At 42.9% G+C, this 14,160-nt stretch overlaps 1 protein-coding gene across 6 annotated transcripts in view; it reads left to right on the top strand.

Annotated features, from left to right (window-relative positions):
* The first annotated feature begins 267 nt into the window (after window positions 1–267).
* The window catches only part of SEMA6D (semaphorin 6D), a 76,438-nt gene continuing 62,545 nt past the window's right edge, over window positions 268–14,160 (top strand). For 3 of the 6 annotated variants that reach the window (XM_077468454.1, XM_077468451.1, XM_077468449.1), the window contains exon 1: window positions 1,161–1,458. The gene's annotated coding sequence lies outside the window, so the exon portion shown is untranslated. Of the gene's footprint in view, window positions 412–1,159; window positions 1,459–14,160 lie in introns of those variants that run through there. The other 3 variants (XM_077468452.1, XM_077468455.1, XM_077468450.1) reach the window with 2 other exon arrangements.

Genomic DNA, 14,160 nt, shown 5'->3' with positions numbered 1-14,160 from the left:
GTCTTAATATTCAGCTGGGCACTGTTCTAGCTGGAAAGGGGGGGGGGGGGGGGTGGGCGTGAGGCCACCTTGGGGTCACTAAGAGTTTCCAGCATTAGCAATAGACACATCCATCCAGGGAAAGAAAAAAAAAAAAAGACATAGGAGGAGGACAACCCAAATGTGCATGTGTGCTGCAGGATCCCAGAGCTGGGGGTGGCTCCCTGGCTTGGTAAGCAGCAGCCTACTGATCTTTTGATGGATTGACTAGAGATGGATCGAATTACACCATTTGCCTTGTCTCAGTTTGTTTTTCTCCTGGCTTGCCCTGCTGTAGCTGCTGCTGCTGCTGGAAAGCTTCTCATGACTTTACTATTCTATGAAGGGAGCAACAGCAGAAAGAAGAATAAGCAGATCGCTTTGCCATAAGAGGTAAGCAGGATCCAGCAAGCAATCTGTGTAACATGCACTGCCACCCCGAAGCCTGGGCACCCCTGATAGCAGGGGAGAGCTTGCCTGCCAGGGGATCCAGCAAGCAAACTGTGTGTACCATGCAAGCTGAGCCCAGTGTCACCCTGCAGCCTGGGCACCCCAGATAGTAAGGGAGAGCCTGGCAGCCAGGGGAGCTAGCAGCAAGCATTCTGTGTGTACCATGCAAGCTGAGCCCAGTGCCACCCTGCAGCCTGGGCATCCCAGATAGCAAGGGAGAGCTTGCCAACCAGAGGATCTAGTAAGCAATCTGTGTGTACTATGCAAACTGAGACCAGTGCCACCCTGCAGGCTGGGCACCCCAGATAGCAAAGGGAGAACCTGCCAGCCAGGGGATCTAGCAAGCAATCTGTGTGTACCATGCAAGCTGAGCCCGGTGCCACCCTGCAGCCTGGGCACCCCAGATAGCAAGGGAGAGCCTACCAGCCAGGGGATCCAGAAAGAAATCTTGTGTAGCATGCAAGCTGAGCCCAGTGCCACCCTGCAGCCTGGGCACCCCAGATAGCAGGGAGAGCCTGGGGCAAACTTTCTGCAAGCCAGGATCGTCTATGCCCCTGGCTGTGTGTGCATAGAAGTGATTGCAAATAGTTGTAAAGGGAGCTGAGCTCTGTGTTGGGGAAGGAGGAGGAGGGGGGAGGTGGGAGTGTGCAGGGGGAGGTGCTGGTGCAGGCAGGGGGGTTAGGGCAGTCCACTGTCTCTCTGCCATTTGATCAAGCTGGAGCTTTGAAGATCAGAAAGCTTACAGCAGGGCCTCAAGACAGTGCTGGTCTATAGGACACCGGGATGTGCAGAGCCTTGCGATAACCCTCCTCTGGATTGTCCCTGGGAACTCCTACCTACCCCTGGATGCTAATCCTGCCTTGGTGGACTATAAGCAAGGAAGCCTACAATGCAAACTTAGATGGATACCAGCAGGATTTGCACTGCGTGCTCAGCAATGGGAAAGTAGCTGCCAGCGACCCCCCCTGCCCGACAATTAGTTTCCTATAGGTAAGTTATCCTTTGTACTAAGTGACCATTTCTACTGTGTGCCTATGTGATCTGGAGACATGGGGCTACCTGTTCACTGGTGTTGGCTCCATGCAAAGCTTCCTTTCCATTGCATTGTTAGCAAGTTGCAATTTCATGGGTTGTTTATTATTGATGGATAAGGATGGATCGTGCAGTTGTATTAGTGTGTATTGCTAGAACTTTGTCCAACATTGGGTACCCCAACCCCCCAACCCCCCCCCATGCATGCATGTAAGTAAGCAGGCAGCTAGATTTCATTGTGAATATCAATTATGCATGGAAACAAATAGGAGAGGCTGCGATCTCTATTATGTTTGTGCAGTGCTGGGATCGCACAGCTCCAGCCTTCCCAGGCAAGATGACAAGCCAGACACAGGCATAAACTTTTTTTTATTTTTTATTTCCTGGATGTATGATGTAGCAAGGTTCAGATATCTTGTGTGCAAAGCCTGATCGCAGCTGAAAGGTCACAGGCTGTGCGAGGATTAAAGCTTTGCAAGAGAAATCCTGGACTGAAAATCTGGTTTAGTGCAGTGCACCACCTATTGAAACCACACCTCACCCAGCTCAGAGTAGAAGGCTGGACTGCTAAAGGCACTTGCTATGCTGGATCTAACTCCTTTTTTGTTGGAGGGGAGGGGCTGTGGTGGGACTACAAAGCCCAGCATGGCCTGTGATCTGTTGCTGAGTAGAAATACCTGGGATGTGTGCAGATGGTGACAAGCATTTGTGCCTTGCATTCTAGGAGAGATCAGGATCCTATGTTTAGAACACTGAGATGAATTTGTTACTATTTTATGTTGTTGTGATGCACTAAATAATATTTGTGACATCCTGATGTTGTATTTACAAAGTAACATGTTTGGTTTGGAAAAGAGACAACTCTGTTGAGCGCTATTGTGAATTAGAGGGACTGTGTTGGTCATAGGCAAGACCAAGTCATCCTTCCAGCCTTCTTTGACTATTTTATGTATTCTTTACACACACTGAAAAAAAAAAAGTATTTCTGATTTTGTACAATGAAAAAGTATTTTGGAAAAACTCTTTATACACTGGAATAATAATAAAATATTGATGTTGCATTTTAATTTGGTTTGGTGAAGACCCAACTCTGTTGAGCTATTGTAGATTAAAGGGACAATGTGTTGATGGCTGGCAAGATCCAGTCATCCTTCCAATCTTTTGTGACTATTTTATGCATTCTTTAATATACTAAAAGTATTTATGAATTATTCTTTATATGTCGGAAAAGGGTATTTATAAAATATTGATGGTGTTGTATTTAAACAGTAATGTGTTTTGTTTGAAGAAAACCCAACTCTGTTGAGCTATGGTAAATTAGAGGGACAATGTGTTGGTGGCAGGAAAGACCAAGTCATCCTTTCAATCTTCTGTGACTATTTTATGCATTCTTTATACATTAAGTATTTATAAAATATGAATGTTGTATTTACAAAGTAATATGTCTGGGTTGCAAAAGACCCAAGTCTTGAGCTATTGTAATCTTAGAGGAGCAATGTGTTGATGGCAGGCAAGACCAAGTCATCCTCCTGATCATCTGTGACTTCATAATGCATTATTTCAAACTGAAAACCTATTTATGAAATATTGTTTGTACACTAGAAACACTATTTATAAAATATTGATATTGGTTTTTTTTTAAGACGGAACATGTTTGGTTTGGAAAAGACGCAATTTAGTGGAGCAATTATGAATTAGAGGGACAATGTGTCGATGGCAGGCAAGACAAAGTCATCCCTCCAGTCTTCTGTGACTATTTTATGCATTCTTTATGCACTAAAACAGTATTTATAAAGTATTCTTCATCCATCGAAAGGATATATAACATATTGATGTTGCTTTTAAGAAGTAACATGTTTGGTTGGGAAAAGACTTAACTTGGTTGAGCTTTTGTAAATTAAAGGGACAATACATTGGTGGCAGACAAGACCAAGTCATCCCTCCAGTCTTCTGTGACTATTGTATGCATTCTTTATGCATTAAAACAGTATTTATGAAGTATTCTTCATCCATTGAAAGGATATATAACATATTGATGTTGTTTTTAAGAATTAACATGTTTGGTTTGGAAAAGCCCCAACCAGTTGAGCTATTGTAAATTAAAGGGACAATGGGGTTTATTTACTAAAGGCAAACCCACATTGCACTACAAGTGCACTTGGAAGTGCAGTCGCTGTAGATCTGAGGGGGACATGCAAGGAAAATTAAAAAAAACAGCATTTTTGCTTGTACATTTTTGGATGATAAAATCAGCAGAGCTTCCCCTAATTTCAGACCTTCCCCTCAGATTTACAGCAACTGCACTTCCAAGTGTACTTTCAAGTGCACTTGTAGTGCAGACTGGATTTGCCTTTAGTAAATCAGCCCCCTATGTTAATGGCAGGCAAAACCAAGTCATCCTTCCAATCTTCTTTGATTATTATATGCATTCTTTATACAATGAAATAGCATTTATTACATACTCTTTATACACTGAAATTATTTACAATGTATTGATGATGTATTTACACAGTAAAATGTTCGCTTTGGAAAAAAAACTCAACTGTGTTGAGCTATTGTATATTGGGTATGTTGATGGCAGGCCACGCCAAGCCATCCTTCTACTCATCTGTGGCTATTTTATGCATTTATACACAAAAAAACCTGTGTATAAAACATTGATGTTGCATGTATAAAGTAACAAGTTTGCTTTGGAAAAGACCCAACTCTAATAAATGATTGTAATTTAAAAGAACAATGTGTGATGGCAGTAAGACCAAGTCATCCTGCTAATCTTCATATTTATTTTGCTTATTAATGCCTTTGCCTAAGGGCAAATCTTTGTTTATGATGTGTGGGTTTAATCTAGTGGATGTTGTTTTTTTTTTTTTGTTTTTTTTTTCTGCTTTGTTGCTGGTAGTTGGTTCCTGATCTCTACTACTCTTCTGGTAATTTAAGGTATGGTTTGCTATTGTTTCCCCTACATAGGGCTAGCTGTGTAATTAACAAGCAACAAGCCTGCTTAGAATGTACCCTGTAGCTTTTAATGCTCTGCTGAAGATGTTTAAAGCTCAGGATGAGGAATTCCTTCTGTGAGGTTATGAACACAAGTTTTATTTTTACCATGCTCTTCTTGCCCCAGGCTAGGAATTCATGTGGTAAACCTAACTATCTACCTAATGAACCTCCTCCAACCCGCACCGGCGGATGACGAGCTACCTGTAAACATTTACCTTGCGCCAAGGAAATTTACAGAAAGATGAATGTGTCCTGCCATTCATATCTAATTGCATACTTCAGGCATCTAATTATAGCAGCTTAAATAAATGAGAACCCTTTTCAAGGCATTGTCAAATTTGTCATATTTATGCAACAATATATATGGCATAAAATGAATTATACACAGAAGAAATTTATAGAAAAAAAAACAGTTGAGGAAAAAAAAACAGTTGCTACCTGGTGTAGCATGTAATTAAATATTTTGCTATCATTGACCATACATCTATTTATATTACAAAAATGATATAATAAGATGTTATAAACTACAACTCCTATTGAAGAGGCTGATGGGAGTTGCTAGTTGTGATGAACGATCTGTAGAAGGATAACAAAGTTATTATAACTGCTATTATAACATCAATAAAGGAGTAATTGTCACCATAGTTTATATTCATTGGAAATAACCAGTTTGGGTTAGGGGGGATATATAAAGGAGACATATGCCTTTCTCTGATTGTTAATGGAAATAAGAAATACTCCTGCAGTCATCAGCTACAACGTGTCCCTACTGGCATGTGTGAATCAGATGTGACTACCCGAGCTTTCTTCAGGCAATATAAAAAAAAAAAAAAAAAAAAAGAAAAAAAAGCCTTTATAAATGTAATAGAGTGATTCTACAATGACACACAATTGTGTGACCTCCTACAAATCTAATTAGCACTGTATATATTAGGGCTTATGAGGTCATGCCTTGCTGCTTTGGGGAAAGTAGATTGAACTGATGCACAGCGTGGTATGACTGTCATCATCCACAACAGGTGATGCAGTTATTTCAGCAGATATGTCATTTGTCTCCCATACTGTATAGAAGGCCTCTCTAGTCAAACGTATGCAGCTGAAAAAAGACTCAGACCCTCTTATATTTACTTAAGCTGGCCATACGCTATACAATCTGATTGCGCAATACCAGTTCGCTTTATGGCGGCCATACATGTAACGATCTAATCAAACGATTCTTCACAGGATCAGAAAATATGATTGAATCTTGGAATTTTTGAAAAGACACAATAGGGAAATTCAGCAAAACCGGTGGAGCAGCTGTGCATGGCAACCAGTCAGATTTTATTAAAACCAAAAAAAAAAACTTCAGTGCCATCATTATAGGAGAGAGAGTTGGGCTTAAAAACTTACAACCACCAATATGCATAAGAAAAAAAAAAAAAGCGCTGACCTATCTTTAGTGCCGGTTCACATATAGGTGATGCTGGAACCAGCCCGATTCCAGTGCAGGTTCCCGTATCTCATGCCGCCTGCCGGCGGTTCATACTGACATCTGCAAATCGCTGCGGGTGTCAATGCAAAGTTAATGACACCCTCAGATCGGTTCACAGATCGCAGTGCGAACTGCCAAATGGTGTAGAAATTGGATTGTATAGTTGTGAATGCCCATGCGATTCCAGTGCGGACCAAAAAAAAGTGTCCTGCACCATTTTGCAAATCTACAATGGATCACTCTTCAGAGACCTTAGACTGCTGGTGGTAATTTTTTAAGAGTCACACCAATACCCCCCCCACCCCTGGTTGGTCAGGTCTGGAGCACTTACCCCATCTATGGTGGGCAGCACCTCTCCCGGAATTCACTGGTGGCTTCCCTTGCTCGGTGGCAGCTTCCCCTTCCCCTGCTCTCCATGGGCATTGCAGCAGCTTCCGTTTCCTCCCTCCTTCTTCAGTGGCCAATTGGGCCTCTTCTATTTGTGGCCGATCGGAAAACAGGTCTCATACCCATTTCTAAATGGCTGGATTGAGAATCAGTGTTTCAATATTGAATATTCATTCGCTGAGTGGGATCATGGCACAATTGTCTGTGGCAGGAGCCCACCCTATTTGAAGCCTATTAGAGCCTCTGGCTCTAATCAGGTGCTTAAAAAAAATACCCACGCCGCTGTAATTGATGTGCCCGACATCCTGAAAAGGGCTGGAAGTATAAATAGGGGATGGCTACCATGACTCATAGAGCAGCCATGAATAGGGGGTAGCAGCTATGGATAGAGGGGGCGGTGCCCAGGTGCCCCTAATGGACGGACGGCCACTGGTGCCAACTCACAGGCAGTATGTGGGCTCCCTCATGGCGCCACCCTTTGGTCAACTTCTGTATTTTTCCCTCTGAAAAATGATCTGCGGTGGATCCCTTTTCAGAGGGGTGGTAATAGTGGCCACCCATCTGAACAAGCTTTTACTGTGTCATCGATCAATTGTATATAAAATCATTCTATTTACCAAAACTGCATAATATGAGGAGAGACCTAAAAAAACTCTTGTGGCCTCATTCACACATTCACGTTTTATTGGTGTGCATTGAATGCGCTCAAACGTGTCATCAAAGGCAATGTTATAGATAGAGCTTGTTCACATCTGTGCGCTGTAGAACATTTTTGCAAATAGTTCAGGTCTGTTTCTTATCCTCTTTTTTTTATGCATTTAGAGAGTCCTAGGAAGTAATAGTAAAGCATGAAAATTCATGTACGATGTGATTTGTATGTATTTTCAGCCCATGGTAACAGGCCTAATATTGACCAGCGCATGAATAATGTATGAAAAAGCACTAATACCTCTTTCACATGTATAGAGATGCGGCAAACCCAGCTAAAATGCATTTTTGGGGAAAATTCTCTTTATTATTTTCAATAAACAATTACCGTATATACTCGAGTATAAGCCGAGATTTTCAGCCTCTTTTTTGAGGCTGAAAGTGCCCCCCTCGGCTTATACTCGAGTCATCGCTGTCTGCCCGCTCGATCAGCGTGTCGAGCAGACAGACAGCGGCCATTCTGATTCAAAAGCCGCGCCTCCGGCTCCGCCTTCGCCTGTGATAGGCGGAACACTGAATTTCCCAGCAGCCTGTGTTCCGCCTATCACGGGCATCTTCTCATCCTCGTACTACGGACGAGGATGATACGACGTCCGTGATAGGCGGAACACAGGCTGCTGGGAAATTCAGTGTTCCGCCTATCACAGGCGAAGGAGGAGGCGCGGCTTTTGAATTTTACAATGGCCGCCGACGAAGAGGGCACGGGACGGAGGCAAGGCAAGGCAAGGCACGGCACGGGACAGGACAGGACGGGACGGGACGGGACGGGACGAAGGCAAGGCACGACACGGGACGGAGGCTCGGGACAAAGGCGAACACAGGTAGGCTGGACACACACACACACACACACACACACACACGGATGGAGACACACACACACGGATGGATGGATGGATGGATGGAGACACACACACACACACACACACACACACACACACACACGGATGGAGACACACACACACACGGATGGATGGATGGATGGATACACACACACACAGGGATGGATGGATGGATGGAGACACACACACACAGGGATGGATGGATGGATGGATGGATGGAGACACACACACACAGGGATGGATGGATGGATGGATGGAGACACACACACACAGGGATGGATGGATGGATGGACGGACACACACACACACAGGGATGGATGGACGGACACACAGGGATGGACGGACACACAGGGATGGACGGACACACAGGGATGGACGGACACACACACAGGGATGGACAGGCATGTCTTACCCTCGGCTTATACACGAGTCAATAAGTTTGCCAGTTTTTTTGGGGGTAAATTGGGGGCCTCGGCTTATATTCGGGTCGGCCTATACTCGAGTATATACGGTATAATAACTAAATAAAACATTTAGGACCGCCAACCCCAATACGGTAAGCCATCCAAAAAAAATAAATAAAAATAATTACACAAAAATAAAGAAGTGCATTACATAGGTTGGACTTGATGGACCTGTGTCTTTTTTCAACCTCACCTACTATGTAACTATGTAATATTGAACCATAAACAATGCCTGTGAAATTTGCCACCTTGACCCATACAGCTTCCTCAGTAAGGCACCATGCACACTGGTGTAAAAAAAAATGTTGCTTCTACAGAAGTTTTGTGTTCTGCCTGTAGAAGCAACTCAATGCTATCCTATATGCCCACGTACATTAGAACGATTACAGGCATATTTTAGAATCAATGTTTAGAGGCAGGAAAAAGAACCCTTCTGATTCACGTTTCTGGTTGGAGCTTACTGGCAGAAAAAACGTAAAACTCCCTAAAGTCGTCTAAACTTTGTACAAAAAATGCTCTATATGAACGGTTTTTTTTTTACTCCCAAGAGAACAGACATTTTTTTTAAGCCCAGTGTGCATGGAACCTAATGACACAAAGCTCCCTATATACAAATAGCCAAAATATAAGGATCCTTAGAACAACCCACACCCTTCAAATGTTGTAAGCGGGGAGGTTCTACTATTTTTATTGCAGTAAGACCGTTAACCTGCCCCATCAGGGTCAATGAGGGTACATATCAAAAACCCATATAAAAGAAAAGGTGGCACTAAATGAAGCTAATACTAGTGTGTAGAGAGTAGAAGCCCACCGATTCCCCCCAAACCTTATCAAACTTACGTAGCGCTCCCTTTTTCAAATATATGTTTTTATAAAAGGGTAGGGCTTTGTTCACCTAAACCTTACACGGCTCTACAGATGGGGGATTAGAATTCTTCCAAGATATAATTATGCACTTCCTAGCATGAAAAAATAATAAGGTAAATAAGGTCCGTATAGCTGTGGACGGGGCCAAATCATCCACCAAACCAAGAAGACAATGGAGGTGATTTACTGAAATTGGAGAGTGCAAAATCTGGTGCACCTCTGCATAGAAACCAATCAGCTTCGAGATTTAATTGTCAAAGCATAATTGAACAAGCTGAAGTTAGAAGCTGATTGGCTACCATGCAGAGCTGCACCAGATTCTGCACTTTCCAGTTTTAGTAAATCAATCCCACAGTCTTAAGGCCCATACACACGATCGGACTTTTTGACAACAAACATGCAAATTAGCTGTTTTAAGGCAAAATCCGACCGTGTGTACACTCCATCGGACAGACTTTTTTGGTTTTCATCTGACTTTTGTTGGCTGTGCGAACGGACAAACTTTCTGGCAACAAAAGTCCGATGGCGAAAAGTCTGATCGAGTGTACACAAAACCATCAGACTTTTGTACAAAGTACAAACACGCATGCTCAGAACCAATGCAAAAGTTCAGACAACAATACAGAAGTTGACCAAAGGGTGGCGCCGGAGTAATTGAACATCCTCTTTTAAAGTGTCCTCAGTACGTTGAAACGTCACTACGTTCATGTTTGTTGCCGAAAAAGTCCGATCGTGTGTATGCAATACAAATTTACAGCCGATGCCCTTTGTACAAGAGTCCACGGGAAAGTTTGTACAAAGTCCGATCGTGTGTATGAGGCTTTATAGAAGGGCTTAAAGGGATGGTAGTCTCCTCCTGTACACACATCAAAATATCCGTCCAATACCTCTGTTTACCAGGACATTCCCAAAAGTTTAAAAAAAGCATTTTAGCTGGGGTTTAAGAGCAGGCCATACATTATGCAACCATGGGTTTAAGGAAAGAAAACTGCTCTTTCCCCCATCAACACCTGTTATGGTGGGGGAATTCCTCCCACAGTGCTTTTGTGTTCTCCGTCCCCACTGGCAGAATACTGATCTCTGCTGGCAGCTATAACTGAAAGAGGGCCAAATCGCTTATCAAGCATGCTCAAAATGCGTTTCAGCACGCAATGAAAATTGAAAAGTGTGAACTGACTGAATAAAAAGCTTAGCAAAGACTGGCTATAGTTGGATCTTCTTCCTCCTTCCCTTTTTTTTTTATTTTATTTTTTTGCTTTTTTTTTTTCATTTAGCCAGCAGGCACAATCCATCTGCAATCAAGGTGCTCCTCCACACTGAGACACCGGGGGAGATTTACTAAAACTGGAGAGTGCAAAATCTGGTGCGTCACTTCATAGAAACCAATCGTTTTTTATTGACAAAGCTGAAAGTTAGAAGCTGATTGGCTACCATGCACAGCTGCAGTCAGATGGTCAGATATAGTATATCACATAGTGCATCGCATAGTAGCCCATTATGTGTCACTTACCTGACACCAAAGCCTGTGACGTCCCCACTAGCAGGGAGCGTCCATCTTCACCCCGCTTCCTTCCAGCTCTGTGACTGGCCGGAGTCGCGTGACATCACACTCGCGCATGCGTGCGAGAGCCATCAGTCACGGCATGACCCCTAATAGAAATGGCAAGTCAGCATGCGCCATAGTCATCGATGCTTGGCTTTTTAGTAAATATCTTCTAAAACCATGATGGAGGTTTAGGAGATATTTCATGCACCTACAGGTAAGCCTTAAATAATATAGGCGTACCTGTAGGTAAGATTGGTTGTACAGGGTGTACAACATCTTTAAGGTCCAAGTCACATCAGAACACAGGGCAGGAAAGGCGCATTACGTGCGCACTCAAAACACACCGCCTTTGCGATCTGCTGCAGGTGCCTATGTAATGTTAACAGCACCCCAAGTGCAAAGTGTGTTTGCTGGCACCAGATTGCATTGTACTGCAGTGCATTGTAAATTGGTGCATTGCGTTTTTTTAAAGTATTGCATGCACTACTTTCTACATGTACTAGTGCAATTTCAGCCCATTCAAATGAATGGGCTGCAAAATCACAGCGTGCATAAATAAAACAAAATTTGGCTTTTTTTTTTTTTTTCGTTAGCCCCTGGTGCTTTCTCACGCTGGGGGAGCAAAACATGCCGTGTAGCGCTTGCCATAAGAATGAAAATGGCTGCACTCTTGCAAATGCTGATGATTGTTTGTTTGTTTGTTTGTTTGTTTGGATCAGTGTTTACCCACAAATGTGCACTTGACTTATTTCCTGAATGCATTCAGGAAAAAAATTGGCGGACGCGCACGCGTTTACAAGAGTACAGCCGCATACAGCCGTTCGCTTGTATAGCAGGCTGTATGCGGCACTTGCGGCTCCCCAGGCACGGAAAAAAAAATGGGAGAGTTTCGTTAGGCGTACAAAGATGTCTATTTTAGTCCATCTGTCTGAACCCTAATTGTGACATTGGAGACGTATTTACTCAACGATATCTTAATATTTTCTCAAGTAAGTAGTAAAATATGTGCAATTAAAGCAGCGAGTGCTTTGCGTGAATCTGCTAGGACAGATGATCTGTTTTCATACATTAGGTAAGCCATTACGGTTACAGTCAGAAATCCGTGTAAGCCATTAAATTAAGTTCTTACTCTCTCGGAGAATAGCTGCCAATTTCAGCTTCAGAAGAGATTGTGTTCAGTCTTTTTTTTTTTCCTTGTAGCTGAGAAATGTTGAAGGAAAACCATATTTTTTCCGGTCCGTTGCCAATTCCAGAATCTGCGGGAGGCATGTCATGGTATATATTGGGTGTCACTCGTACAAGGCTCAGCGCAGCTAATAATAAGTTGATTTACTTTATTCAAAACAGGATGACCAGTAAATGGTGTCACTTCCAACAGACTGATGGGGAAGTATGAAGAGCATCAAGTGATCGGTGGGCACACATAACACGGGGGGTGTCAGTTCCTTCTAACTTTCTAGTTTCATCTCTCCGTTTGTTAACAAAGCCAGATTAGCATTTTAACAGCAGCGCAGTGAACTTCTGCCTTTCTTCTGTAACTTGGGCACAGTGTGTAGATCATCCATCATCCTGTCCTTGGCCACAACAGGCTACTGGCCCCACATCCATTCATAGCTACAGAGGAATTACCCGACTGTGAACAACACAGCTGGCTGGAGCATTTATTTTTTTCCTTTTCACACCACTGCCAGCATTGTTGTGCCCTAGCAACAAAACTTAACATAGCCATAAAGTGAATTTTATGTTTGGCGTGGTCTCCCCGCGGATTTCTTACAACATTTCGTATGTCAGCTCCCATGATCTTCATCATTTTCTGATCCATGATGGTTGTATTTCAACTGCTGGTCCTGGATAAGCCTGAGGAGTCTTTTACAGAACAGCCTTTTAAAGAAGTAAAACTAAACCCTCAGTGTTTTATTTTGGCTTTTATTTTATGTACTGATTATCATAGCTCCCAACTGTCCCTAATTTCGAGGGACTGTCCCTGATTTCGAGGGACTGTCCCTGATTTCGAGGGGCTGTCCCTGATTTCGAGGGACTGTCCCTGATTTCGAGGGACTGTCCCTGATTTGGAGCAAAGTCCCTCTGTCCCTCTTTCCTCCTCATTTGTCCCTCATTTTGGTCTGATCTATATAGATGTATATAAAATGCTTTTTATCCTTCAAAAAGTGTTTCCCAGTGCTAAACCTTTCATCCAAATTCTAAATCGCTTCATTTGTAAATTTTAAAAGACAACATAAAGGAATAGTAGTGGTAAAAAAAAGCACTTGTGGATTTAATTAACCTTTTTTTTTGGGGGGGTTAATTCTCCTTTAAGGGGTGTGGCAGGGGGCGTGTCCTATGCCTACATACTTTTGCAAGTAGGTGTCCCTCATTTCCATCTCAAAATGTTGGGCGGCATGTTATTATTATTTAAGGTACTTATATAGTGCTGTCAATTTACGCAGCGCTTGTACTCCTATAGAGCCGCCAATTTACGCAGAGCTTGTACTCCTATAGAGCCGCCAATTTACGCAGCGCTTGTACTCCTATAGAGCCGCCAATTTACGCAGCGATTGTATTCCTCTAGAGCCGCCAATTTACGCAGCTCTTGTACTCCTATAGAGCCGCCAATTTACGCAGCGCTTGTATTCCTATAGAGCCGCCAATTTACGCAGCGCTTGAACTCCTATAGAGCCGCCAATTTACGCAGAGCTTGTACTTCTATAGAGCCGCCAATTTACGGAGCTCTTTACATGTACATTCGTATCAGTCCTCTCCGTCCTGGAGCTTACAATCTTAGGGCCCTAACTCACATTCATACATACACATTTGAGGGCTAATTTTAGACAGGAACCAATTAACCTACCAACATGTCTTTGGAGTGTGGAAGGAAACCGGAGTACCCGGAGGAAACCCACGCAGGCACAGGGAGAACATGCAAACTCCAGGCCGGTAGTGTCATGGTTAGGATTCAAACCAGTGACAATTTTGCTGCTGGGCGGAAGTGCTAACAACCACACCAATGCAGCTTAAAGGGTAATGCCACATTCATGCAGGGTTGCCAACGTCCCGCAGCAATTTTTACTGACAAAACATAGAAAATTTCCTGGCGGAGCGTGTTTTTTACTGGCAACCTGAGAAATTACAAAACTCCTATTGAAAATGAACACAGTAGTGAATATTTGAACAGTATAAACATAATATGGAAACACTGACAATACCTATACCAAAGTCATTTGCTTGATTTACACTTAAAAAGTCAGCACCGCATGAAAATATCAGCCCCTGATATTTACTGGCAGTTGTAAAAAAAAAAAAATAACAAATTTTTACAAACTGTCAGTAAATTGACTGTCAGTTTGCAACCCTGCATTCATGGGGTAAAAATAGCAAAAA

This window comes from Lithobates pipiens, unplaced genomic scaffold (assembly GCF_037356315.1).
Source record: "Lithobates pipiens isolate NorthernLeopardFrog02 unplaced genomic scaffold, aLitPip1_a1.2 Scaffold_8, whole genome shotgun sequence".
Lineage (NCBI taxonomy): Eukaryota > Metazoa > Chordata > Amphibia > Anura > Ranidae > Lithobates > Lithobates pipiens.
This window is presented reverse-complemented; position numbering and strand designations above follow the sequence as displayed.